This window comes from Dendrobates tinctorius, unplaced genomic scaffold, assembly GCF_039654945.1.
Source record: "Dendrobates tinctorius isolate UK_male_01 unplaced genomic scaffold, ASM3965494v1 ptg000031l, whole genome shotgun sequence".
NCBI lineage: Eukaryota > Metazoa > Chordata > Amphibia > Anura > Dendrobatidae > Dendrobates > Dendrobates tinctorius.
The window spans coordinates 1870714-1884116 of record NW_027361699.1 but is presented as its reverse complement, the minus strand read 5'-3'; the positions used below and the strand labels follow the sequence as shown (position 1 = coordinate 1884116).

Genomic DNA, 13403 nt, shown 5'->3' with positions numbered 1-13403 from the left:
CCTTGGGGGGGTTAGCCAAAAGGAACTTTACAGAATTTGATAACTTAAAGTAATAATTTTGAATATGTTGTCAAGTATGCACAGGGGTGCTCCAGTATGTACCAAGTGTAGAAATGTTTTTAATAGCTGGCACATTTCTTTTTATGTGATCATCGTCATTCATTAAATAATGATGATCACGTGATCAGGACCGGAAAAACGGCCCTGATGGTGTCCTCCAAGGTCTTAACTACCCCTGGTAGCTGAAACCCTGGAAATTTGGAGATGCTTGGGGTCATTAAAGCCCTTAATGGCTGCCATTTTTTTAAATGTGTATCGGCGAGTGTTAGAAGGTTAAGTAGATCCCTTTCTCCAGGACTTTAAAACTTTCTAACATCAATTCACAATAGAAAACATGCAAAATCCAATCCTCAACATTTAAGCTGTAAAAACAGGATGGAAAGTAATGAATTTTTGGAAATCATGTGCTACCATAGCCTGCAGCATCTCTGGACTTGTTCCCCATCTATTATTTATTTATTGTACTCACTTATGTAGTGCCATTAATTCCACAGTGCTTTACAGACAATATCATCACTGTAACCGATCCGGCTCATGATCTAAATCCCCTATCAGTATGTCTTTGAAGTGTGGGAGGAGACTGGAGAACTGGGAGGAAACCCGCACAAACATGGGGAGAACATACAAACCCTTGCAGATGTTGTCCTTGATGGGATTTGAATCCAGGTCCCCAGCTCTGCAGTGCTAACCAGTCAGCCACTTTTCTGCACATTTTGAATATCATAGGTCAACAAGGGAGCTGCCAGCAGTGGATCTTGATGATTTATATGTCCAAAAGCATTCAATGTGGCATAGCCATTAATAATCTCACTGATAACAAGGTATATAAGTGTGTGCATTTCTGCATGTGGCACTCATACTCGTTACTGAATAAATTGAGATGCTTTCAAAATTTAGTTTCCATTATTTTAATCATTTGCCTGCAAGTCAATCTGGCGATTGCCATAAATACATGACTTTTACATCTTGGCGTTACATTCTCAGAGTGTATTTCAAGAAATAATATAGGTATGAATGAAATGTGATAACGTAAATTAATTGCACACGGACATTTTTTCTGTTAATCATATGACGTGCTTAAAATAGTTATTGATTGTAATATTTGTTTAATATATATAAGAATGAGTTATTTGCAGAATAAATGAGATAATTCGTGGTTGCAATAATGAAATGTCAGGAGGTATTTCTGATAAAAGGATTATAAAAGACAAGGTCACTTTGAAGCATAGTAAGCTATGTGCTGATGACACATATTTCCAAGTAGGATATATATTGTTCAATAATATGTGGCTGAAAAGATCATGCTATCTGTTTTATTAGCTGCAAAGAATTGAAAGCTTTGACATTGGTCTAAGTATAGCGGATTCCTATCAGTATTTTATCTCAGAGAAAATTCATATGACTCGACTTTTAATAGCCTTGACCTGTTTACTGCAAACCCATGTAATGAATTTCCTACACCAGTGATCATTACACTATATATTGATCTAATCTATGAATTGCCTTCGTGTATATTTGTTTATTGCTTACATTCCGTTTAATGCGTTTCTAATTAAGCATTTGATTGCTTCACATTGCATACATCAAGTGAATGCAGATTCCAATACTTAACTTGCTTATTTATAAGCATAATATGTAAGATATTGTTCTGTTCATAAACACTATAGGAATGAGCAGTAGCCATAATATCATGATGTTTTATCTACTAAAGTTAATTACATTTTGTTTATTTTTTGCGTGTATTAAGTTTGTATTCATGGGAAAATATTGAGAAATGAAGATTACCAAATTTATTTCAATTAAATTTAATTTTACTTAGATAAAAACAAAAATATTTTCTCCAGAATACAGTGTTTTTTTTTAAATTCTCTCCATGTGAATTCAGAAAAATGTTAACCGGCTTGCTTCAATTTACCGTAGCTATACCCTAGAGGGCCGATAAACTGTAAAAGATAAAAAAATAAATAATACCGCACCACTCACCTATCTGGCCACTCACTGAGCTCACTGCCCATCATCCGGTCCACAGAACCTCGTCTAATCATCGACTCATACCATATTTCCAACCTCATAGCTGTAGGCCAGAACTTCATGTTGTGGTCAGGCCTCGCAGAGAAACCAAGGTATGAGCAAGGTTGGACTTTCTAGCCTATAGAAACAAGGTTGGTGATTTGGCATGCCGCAATGGAAAGTAGAGGACCTGAATACCGGATGGTAGGCAGTAGGGCAGCCAGAGAGGTGAGCGATGACACAGAAACACTATAAAGAAAAAAGAAAACCCACTTGATATTTCCAGGCATAGTGATCTCCTTCCAATCACAATTCCGCCTTTACAGTGCCATCCATGACAAATTATTTACCTAGTTGCACCCAGTAGGAGCCTCTTTTTATATCAATTGGGTTGTCAGACCTCTGCTTTAGTTAAAATAAAGCAAATCATGAAAGAAAACGTTCTGAGCAACTTGGATGTTAACATGATTTTGGATTTCATTATCAATAAACAGCAGTGAACTGAGAGCAGTTTGAACTTCACCGGAATAATGATCATGAACTTTATCAACCAACAAAGTTCTATTTACTTTACACCAAGTTGTATAAGATTATTATATTTAATGTATAATGCCATATTTGTATAATAATTTTGGCGTAAATGCCTATGACTATATGTTTCTTCATGTCATGGACTGTCTTAATAACCAAATGGTCAGTATAACTGATTCAGCATATCTTCATTTGTATATACTTTCCAATTCAGATGAGTTAATGCTCATTCTCTGAATAAGTATCTGTGTCCAATCCAAAAACAAAACTATTGAGCATTTCTACAGCATGCTCTACCTCGACAGATGGTGTTTAGCATATGCAGATGTAACCTCGCTTAGAAAATTACGCTCTCTACATCTGTACATTTACGACTACAAAATTTAGGCATGAAAAATGCCTCTTATTTTATACACCTGTTTGTTGACTTAAACAAAGTGACTACATTTTCCAGCAAAACTGCTGAGCAAATTAAATCTTGTTTGCGTTACCGGCTGACTACAACGTCTTTTTTTTAAATTAAATTATTTATTTATACATTTTTTTGCAAATCTTAAATGCAACTTTCCAAATTAATTTTATTGCCTTGGCCTAGTCTTAGATCGATGCATCTGCCCCGAATGCATCTTTTCTTTTGAAGAATAAAAAGATTCAAATTATTTAAAATTAAACAGTAGCGAGAAAACTAATAAATATGTTGTTATAGAAGCATTAAAACTCGGTAGGGTTTAACTTTAATGGTCGAGACAAAATTCTCATTAAGTCTTTGGCCTTGTGCCTCACCGCATGGGGCAAGCATATTATAATGACTGGCTAAAGCACTCCCTATCGTCAATCTGGTATTTTCATACTAACACCCTGCTGTGAGCTCACTGTACAATATTAAGATTGTTGCAAGCTTTTCAGTTTTTGTAATAGATATTGCAACGTAGTTCAAGTACAGTAATTATTTCGCTTTATATACATCTACGCCAGTTGAGCAAAACAGCGTATTGGAAAGACCTGAACCATCTTCTGTTTAATAATTTCATCTACATATCCATTGTGAATGTTATTAAACACAGCTTGGTATCAATTTTAGAATATGATATATCTGCCTACTTCATTTGTTAGGTTTCATTTTAATTTATTGTTCCAGTTAGGGTTAGAAGAACCATCTCTTTCTGAAAGATGCTCACCATGAAAAATGGCTGATTGCTCAAGGTTGTGCTGTTAAGACTCCTATCCACCAGCTGTAATCTTCAGGGGAACCTAAGAGCAAGAATTCAATACCACCAGAATAAATGAAGCATTACATGAGACCTAATAAAATCAATAGTATTTTCTTGCAAGGTCTAAACGTGCTCGTTCCTCCATGAAATATCAGAAACATATTTATTAGAAAAGTTTAATTATGATAGAACAAAAACTTTACAAAAGTCTCCACCACTGATACATTTCAATGAAAGAACCTGAATATTTGGATTCAACGCATGCATCCTGAAGTGATCGATTGCATTCAAAACAATGGTTTTGCCCCTGGTTAACTTAGAGAAAATTAAAATTAAGAAAGAAGAAAGTAGTAAAAATTTATTTTCCGAGATGGTGTTCTCATTAATATTGTCCATCTTTTCTTTTTTTTTTGCATGTCCTCATGAACTAAATAATGAACAATGAAAAATGTTTCAGGTTTATATTGTCACAGTTCACTTGATGCAAGAATATTCACAAAGGGATTAGGACTGAAAATATACAAGATTATAAGAGACGTGATTAATAACTTTCTTTACCGTGTTTTTATTTTCTTTTAGCATTGAATCTAGGTTCTCTTATTTCTGGTTTATGTATGGCCTTTCTTTTTAGTTGATTATTTATGGCATAATTGACTTTTTTTCATTTGTTAACACCAAACGAGCCATTTTCATGATGAATCTTTTTCTAAATATCAGTATTACTTGTTGTGGATGTGTTTATCTTAAGTGATCAGCCTCTATGAATCATGACCCTGTTATAAAGCAATTTGGCCAAACCAAAGATCCCACCTCTATCGATTATCCACAAGTCAAGGGTTGTTCATCCTTTGTCCATGCTGCATCTTATGATGTCGTTCTTATTGATCAGTGTTTGATGTTTTCTTGATACAAGTAAGCACTTAACTAATTTCCAATTAAAATGCGGTAACGTGTGTTGTTGCAGATTCGTTTTGACTACGCTGAGAGTGGAATCATGAATGATGAATCCGTGCTTGACAAGCTGGTGTTATCATGATCAAGTCATGTGCTTTGATTTCACACAGTGGCCAAACGCTTTGTATAATCGAAAAGAGAGAAGGGATTTTTAGAGCAAAAGTATTTGGTAAGTCATTTTTCAAATGTTTTGTATGCATTTGTCCTTATATATCATGTACATAGTTTTAAAATGCAGAAGATGTGGCACTTTTGGTGACTATTACAAAACTGTAATTCCCAGTATGTTCTGGTGGTTTTTGGCAGTTTTGCAAACAGTCTCAAGTTTTAGATCACTAGTCTACAGTGTCAAAACATGTTTATGTTAGGAGTGGCGGAAGACACTAAATAAAAAATATAAATAAAGTGCCTTCGCCACTCGGGGTCCACCGTGCGTTGGATGGTAAAAAAACCGCAGCTAGAAGATGCAGAGCACTATGGCGCTAATATGCACAGGGTTGGATATCACCCAGGTGCAAATTAGCAGTCTCTGTTATGGACACAGAGCTGCAATGGCAGACAATGGAACAGAAAATGCTGAGCCTGTTAACACAGGTACTCAGCAGCACACATGCAGTAACCGGTCACCAGAGTAGTTATAAAAATAACGTCACTACATCCGAAAGGACCTACCGTAACTGGACGTGTGAGTGGCGTCGCAACTGCGAATGCCGGGCAGGACTGCAAGCGCAGGGTGGCGTAAACTGTGCCGCAGAGATGGCACCGCTAAATTGCAAGCGCGATGCAGGACGCTAGCTGCTGAGGTAGATGGAGCATAGGCGCGCTGGCGCTAGCGCTGCTACTGGCTGAACCCAAACACTCACACAATCGTATTATCAGAGGGAAGGGGTTTCTTAATAAGTCAGTCACCAGTCCAAGCATCCATCAGCAAACATACAGCAGCAAGTATGAAAAATACTAGCGCATGGCGGAACAGCCATGCGCACTTTTTATAGTGAACGGGACCTTCCGGAAGTCCCCAGAGCCCTGGGCTGAACCAATGGAATCAGGAGCAGGACCTGAGCACCTGACTCCTGAACTCCAATGGGAGCTTATTCCATGAGCATGCTCAGAAGAAGGGACGAAGGACTTAGCCTCCGGAGAGAGTTGCTGTAAAGCAATCTCCTCTGCAATCTCCTTTGCATTAAACACAGAGCAGGAGACTGCAGCATGTCTAGATTCCTGCCTGGCAATGGCCGAAATCTGACTCCTAACATTTTAGCAGTAAATGATTGATGTGAGTATGCAGCACCCATACAGACCTTCTGCGTCAGTGATTATCACAAACAAACCTTATGGGCATTTTCTCATTTGACTTGCACTTGAAGGTTAACAAAAATAAAGGACAGGAAGAATAACACACGGCTGCTGGATCTGCAGAATACCTCTGGTTCTTTTTTGTATATAACTATGGAAGCATATAGGTATGCATAGGAGCTGTATGATATTTCTAATGAATGCATGAGAACATGCTTTTCATCTTCAAAATCTGCAGTGAATATCAGAAGACAAAGCTACTTAATAAATTTTTTGTAAAAAGATATTTCCGTCACATGCATTTAAGTCTAATGTATATCATAGGTGCAGGTTTCACCAAATGAGACAAGAGCTGGAGGACATTTGGTCTGGAAATAGTTGCAGGTCCTTTAGCTAGGACAGCTATAAGACCCTGGGAATAACCCCTCAATGCAGCAACAGACAGAAATGTCAATCTAAATTGGCTTAACCATGTCAATTAGAACATTTTGTGCTGTTTAAATTCTTACTATACCACACATATGTCTCCACTAGTTTATAAAGTGCTGAGAAATATTGTCGCAATATAGAAATCAAATAATCATTATTTATTTTATTATAATCATAGCTCAATTTTCTCAGACACAGATCTAGCATAAACATGATTCAGATGAGACATACAGTCAACTCACACACACAGCAACATAGAAAAATTCAGAGAAATATACCAGAAGGAAAAGGCCTTACCTACACCAGTCAGATCACACATGCACAGGCAGGATGCAGCAGACACCCATTATGAAGGCAGGGGCAGCACATGGGCAAACTTCTGATAAAAACAGCCACCCACTCACCTGGGAAATTATGGAGGGGGTGGCTGCCTAGCAGAAAAAATGCACACAAATGAGGCTTGAGTAGAACGCCAGTCACACAGGTACGTGTGATGCACAGCCAATTAATGACGCCCATAATATTATGTTAAGTGGGCTGCCCAGCACTATATGAGTACACCCTACAAAGAAAGATGCCCAAATACACTCAACCAACAAAAAGGGGCCTGGCTGCATCATGCAAAAAAATGGTAAAAAGTGCAATAAAAGATGAAAAAAATAATGCATACGATAAACTAGATGGCGGCCCGATGAGAGGGCGGTAATGTCACGATGGGGGCAGGCTTTGCAGCGTTGAGAATCTCTCCCCCCATGTGCTCATCCACCTATCCACTCTCTCTTTCCTCATGTGCTGACTTCTGCCATCTATGCTCTCTTCTTTGACCTGTCTACGCCATGTGCTATCCCCCTTGTCTGCTGTCTCTCTCCTTCCTGTGCTGTGTTCTCCCCTCATGTGCTGTCCCATTTGAGCTGTCTCCTCCCTGTGCTTTGTCTCTCTCACCCCTGTGTCTGAACGTGTACAGAACATACCACAGCTCCTGGGCAGGGGAGGAAGCAAAAGACAATAGTGACATTGCAGCAGGGGATCGCAGAGAATACATTTTGTGAGGTAAAAAATTGTTTAAAAACAGTCAGTGAAATATTTTACCTTACAAAATGAATCCTCTATGATCTCCTGCTGTAATGTCAGTATTGCCTTTTGCTTCCTCCCCTGCCCAGGAGATGTGGTATGCTCCTTACATGATCAGACACAGACAATTTTTAAAATGAAGCTTCGTTTGTGGGAAAACCCCTTTAATGTGACCGGCTTCCTTTGCCTGTAGACATGTTGTGCATCTGCCACCGGGATCAGCCGAATGATTCACTGTGCCTGCGTGGAATTCGCGCAGGCGCTGTGTGACGATGTTCCGCTGGAGGTACCGTGTAAGAGGCTGTGTGAGTGTGAGTGTGACTGTGAGTGTAAGTGAGTGTGTGGTGCAACGGTGTTGCGCTGGTAGTACCACACAATAGTTTGGTACCAGCAGCAGTTTCTATATTGAGACACCCATCACTTAGGTGTCCCAATATGGCAGTCGGTGAACTTCCTCCACTTGGAATTCTGGGATACGGTGACATCTGGACAGAACGGGAAATGAAAACATTGCAAGGCAATTATATAAATAGATACATTAAATGAGGTATTGGTTGATATTTTGGCCAAAATAGATAAGCTCGCAACCCAAGCCAAGGGTCCTCATACTTGTGAGTCTTAACACTAATTTAAAAACAGCAACATGAGTGGCTGCTTTAATCAGTAGTTTGCACCAGTGCTGCCCCTGCCTTTATAATGGGGGTCTGCTACATCCTTCCTGTGCATTTGTGATCTGACTTGTTTTGTTAAGGCCTTTTCCTTCTGTTACACATTAAACGCACTAATAACTTGCTGTACAGTTACAGTGCCTTGATAAAATAGTCATAACCCATAAACAGTTCAACTTTTTTTCATGTTTACCTACAATCTTAAACATATTTTATTGAGATTTTATGTGATATAACAACACAAAATAGGACATATTTGTCAAGTGTAAAGGAAATAATACATCTTTTTCGAGTTATTTTAAAAACATAAATCTGAAAATTTTGACTTGCATTTGTATTTAGGCCCTTGTAATCTGATACTACTGAATAAAATCCTTAGTGACCAATTGTCTCCAGATGTCACATAATTAGTAAATTGAGTCCACCTATATGTTATTCATTCTCAGTATAACTACAGCTGTTCTGTGAAGGCCTCAAAGGTTTGTTAAGGAACATTAGGGATCAAACGGCATCATGAGAACCATGCAACACATAAAAACAGGTCAGAGATAACAATGTGGAGAAGGGTAAAGCAGGGTTAGGGTATAAAAAAAATTGACCAAGTTCTGAACATCATGCAAAAATGAAAACAGTATGCCACATCTGCAAGCCTACCAAGACATGAGTGTCCACCTAAACTGACATCCCAAGCAAGGAGAGAACTAAACAGAGAAGAAGCCAAGAGGCTTATGGTCACTCTGGAGAAATTACTGAGATCTACAGCTCATGTAGAAAAATAAGTCCAAAAGACAACTATTAGTCATATACTCTACAAATCTGACCTTTATGGAAGAGTGGAAAGAAGAAAGCAATTTTTGAAAGTAAGTCACAAGAAATCCCTTTTGCAGTTTGCAAAAAGCCATGTAGGTGACACAGTTAGCATGAGGAAGAAGACAGTAACTGTGGTCAGATGATACCATTGTAGAATTTTTTGGATGAAATGCAAAATGCTATGTGTGACCGAAATTTAGCACTGCATATCACCCTGAAAACACCCTCCTCAGTGTCAAACAAAGTCAACTGTTGGGATCAAACCTTTTTTGGACAGGGAGAGGGAAGCTGGTCGTAGTTGAAGATGGATAGAGCTAAATACACAGCAACATTTGTTAGAGATGGCAAAAGACTTGAGACTGGGGCATAGATTCACCTTTCAGAAGGACAATGACCCTAAGCATACTGCTAGAGCTACAATGCAATTGTTTAGATCAAAGCATATTTGTGTGTGAATGGCCCAGTCACAGTCCAGACCTAAATCCCATTGAGGATCTGTTGCAAGACTTGAAAATTGCTGTTCACATTTGCTCTTCATCCAATCTCACTGAGCTAGAGATAGTATTCAAAGAATAGAGGAAAATTTCTACCTCTAGATATGCACAACTGCTAGAGAAATATCTGAAAAGACTTGCAGCAATGATTACAGCGAGAGGTCGTCCTACAAAGTATCGACTCAGGAGGACTGAATACAGACAAAAGTCACAATTTTCAGAATTATATTTTTAAAATAATTAAACATGTATCATTTCTTGTACACTTCACAAATACTTGCTGCTTTGTTTTGATATATCACATAAAATCTAACTAAAAACCATTTAAGTTTGTGGGTATAAGATGAAATAATGAGGAAAGTTCATAGGGTAAGAATAATTTTCCAAAGCACTGTAACTAGAGTTGAGCGACTTTGGTCAGATTGGGTTTCATGAAACAAAATTTGTTTCAGATGAAACTGCTCCGACTAGGGCAAAAAAAGTTGGAGTTTCGTTCGAAACCCGACCCCAATGCAAGTCAATGGAGAATAAAAGTCGGCATTGAGTGGATGAATTTTGTTTCATGAAACCCGTTCCGACCAAAGTCGCTCAACTCTAACTGTAACTACTAAAACCTCTCTAGCGGTATCTGCAAGTAGCAAGCATGTCATATTTTTCATCCACAATATGTCTATACCGGGGACTTAGAAAAATAGAGCTCTGCCGACTATAAAAATATATTATGATCCAGTCCTCTGCCTTCGACACGGTTGACTACAGATCCTCTCTTCCTTTGGTGTCAAAGACCTTGCCCTATCCTGGATCTTCTCATATTTTACCAACTGCACATTTAGCATTTCCTACTCCCATACTACCTCTTCTTCTCGCCCCCTCTCTTTTCGGGTCCCTCAGTCTACCAAAATGCTTGCGCATTCCCTAATCATCTCCTGCCTCGATAACTGAAACATCCTCCTCTGTGGCCTACCTTCCAACACTCTCGCACCCCTCCAGTCCATCTTTTACTCTGCTGCCTGACTAATTAACCTCTCTCCTCGCTACACCCTTGCTTCCCCTCTTTGCAAATCCCTTCACTGGCTCCCAGTTTCCCAGCATATCCAGTTTAAACTACTAACACTGACCTAAAAAGCAACCCATAACGTTTATCCTCCGCATATTTCCAAACTAATCTCTCAATATCTTCCCTCACATAATCTCCTGTCCTCCCAAGACCTTCGTCTTTCCTCCATGCTTATTTGCTCCTCACCCAATCGCCTCCAAGACTTCTCCTGAATATCCCCCATCCTCTGGAATTCTGTGCTCCAATGCCCCAACACATCTGCTTATCCAGTACATTTGGTTCCTTCAAACGGAACCTGAAAACCCATCTCTTCAAAAAAGCTTGCAACCTGTAATGACCACACGGACACCTCAACATTATCGGAGGCACTGCAACCTTCGACCTACTGTCTCCTTCCCCATAATCCTGTAGAATGTAAGCCTGGAAGGGCAGGGTCCGCTTCCCTCTGTACCAGTTTGTCAATTTTAGCTTTGTTTACTCTAAGTGATATATGTATTTTGATGTGACCCCGTCTCATGTACAGCGCCATGGAATTAATGGTGCTATATAAATAAATAATAATAATAATTATTATTATTGTTATAATTATGATGACATTAAGGTGCTTGGTTGTTTTTTTGCAGACACTTATTTTAAAATTAAAGTTAAATGCATTGGGAAAGATTATTGCAATGTGGTTAAGCTACACATAAGACCACCTATGACCAACTGTAAATATAAATTTCTGTGGTACATTTTTTATGCTAGTTTATTGGCACTATAAATAGTGTTTTATTGGCCAACAGACCATTTCCAGCAGTTTGCAATAAGAAAAATTCCATATTCCTATTTTTATGCACGTCTCCTAAAATTATGCCCTTGGCAACCTAACTAAGCTGTATGTAAGGTCAGGACAGGACAGACTTTGTGCAGAGACAAATGTTAGAAAGTATTCTAATATAACATTTTCAATACAAATAATACTTCAGTTGTGTATTATTGAAATGTGAGCACTCAGGTAAGTGACTAATAGCGTGTAAAATTTCCACTCACTGCCTGAATATTAAGGAAATGATTGGCGAAAATAAAAATATGCAAAAGTCACAAACTGCCAGCGGCAAAGACCATTTGCTCTTTGCATAATTAACTGCATACAAAATAGGGAAAATCTAATGGCAAAGAACTGTATTGATCTTTTATTTATTATTTTTTTTCATTAATGAAAGCTAAATGCCTTTATGTTATCGATGCTCTTTGAATGTCAAATTAAAATATTCTAAAACTATTTTTATTCTTATCAGGCAACAGTTTAAGTAATATTGCAAGCATAATTTTTATAAATCACTTGTAATTATTCAATTATACAACACAGTATAGGCACAGGTTTTCCACCAAAGTTGTCATATGTAGGTTTGAAGTTTTTTAGTGGCATGAATAGAGGTATTGTCAAATGTGTGCAAGTCAGGTGAAAAATACATACTTAATCCCTTAACGACCTATGTCCATCATAGGACACCTCCCCCTCTTTGGTGCGACCTACGGTGATGAGTCTGCACCTTTTCCGGCACCTGACAGCTTTCCTGATCAACTGTCATGTGCCCTATTTCCGCAGGTGAAATCGTGATCCACATAGCAGCCCTGTTATGTGTAACACAAGCGATCAGATGATCACAGCTCTATTCTCCCATGGAGACTCTTGAAGCAAATAAAAATAAATAGTTTTTAAAAATATTAAAACAATTAAAATTTATAAAAGTTCAAATCACCCCCCTTTTGCCCATTCAAAATAAAAGTAAAAAAAAAATAAACACATATTTGGCATTGTCTCATTCAGAATCAGTTGATCTGTCAATAAATATAAAGAATTAATCCAATCGGTTTTTTTTTGGTCGCTGCAACATTGCAATAAAATGCAATAATAGGTGATCAAGAGATCACATCTACCCCATGGTATCAATAAAAACATCATCTCAGCACGCAAAAAATAAGCCCTCACTCAGACCCAGATTCACAAAAAATTGAGACAATGGGTTCTGATTTGCCTCTCTAGCAATCCTAAGAGCAGCTCTCACTGAAATATTGCTTGGTCTTCCAGACCTTATGCTGACCTCCAATGAGGAAAGGGCAACTTGAGAATGCTTTGCTGAGAGGGGGAACGGTCCGACAATGTGGCTTCTCCCCTCTGCAAATCTCTTCAATGGCTCCCATTCCCTCAGCGTATCAAATTCAAATTACTAATAATGACCTACAAGGCCATCTACAACCTGTCTCCTCCATATATCTCTGAATTAATCTCCCGATACCTTCCCTCATGTAATCTCCGGTCCTCCCAAGTCCTCCTTCCCTCCTCCACACTTATTCGCTCCTCACCCAACCGCCTCCATGACTTCTCCCGAATAGCCCCAATCCTCTGGAATTCTTTGCCCCAACACATCCGGCTATCAACCACACTCGGATCTTTCAGACAGAACCTGAAAACCCATCTCTTCAGGAAAGCCTACAACCTGCAATGATCCCCGCTGCCCCCTCACCACTACTGGAGCTACCGCCTCACCATCACTGGAGCTGCTGCAACCCCCAAACTACTGTCTCCTTCCCCACCATCCTGTTGAATGTAAGTCCGAAAGGGCAGAGTCCTCTCTTCCCTCTATATCAGTCTGTGATTGTAAGTTTGTTTACTGTAAGTGATATCTGTAATTTGCATGTAACCCTTCTCATGTACAGCACCATGGAGTCAATGGTGCTATATAAATAAATAATAATAAGCTTCTTATATCCTTCTCCTGCTTTGTGGGCCTCCACCATTTTCATTTTCAGAGGGCTAGGCAGCTTC

The 13403-nt window shown here is 38.7% G+C and overlaps 1 protein-coding gene across 11 annotated transcripts in view; it reads left to right on the top strand.

The window, feature by feature from the left end:
• The window catches only part of LINGO2 (leucine rich repeat and Ig domain containing 2), a 2318940-nt gene that overhangs the window by 1395861 nt on the left and 909676 nt on the right, over window positions 1-13403 (top strand). For all 11 annotated transcript variants that reach the window (XR_012231562.1, XR_012231559.1, XR_012231563.1 and 8 more), the window contains exon 5: window positions 4777-4935. The gene's annotated coding sequence lies outside the window, so the exon portion shown is untranslated. The remainder of the gene's footprint in view (window positions 1-4776; window positions 4936-13403) is intronic.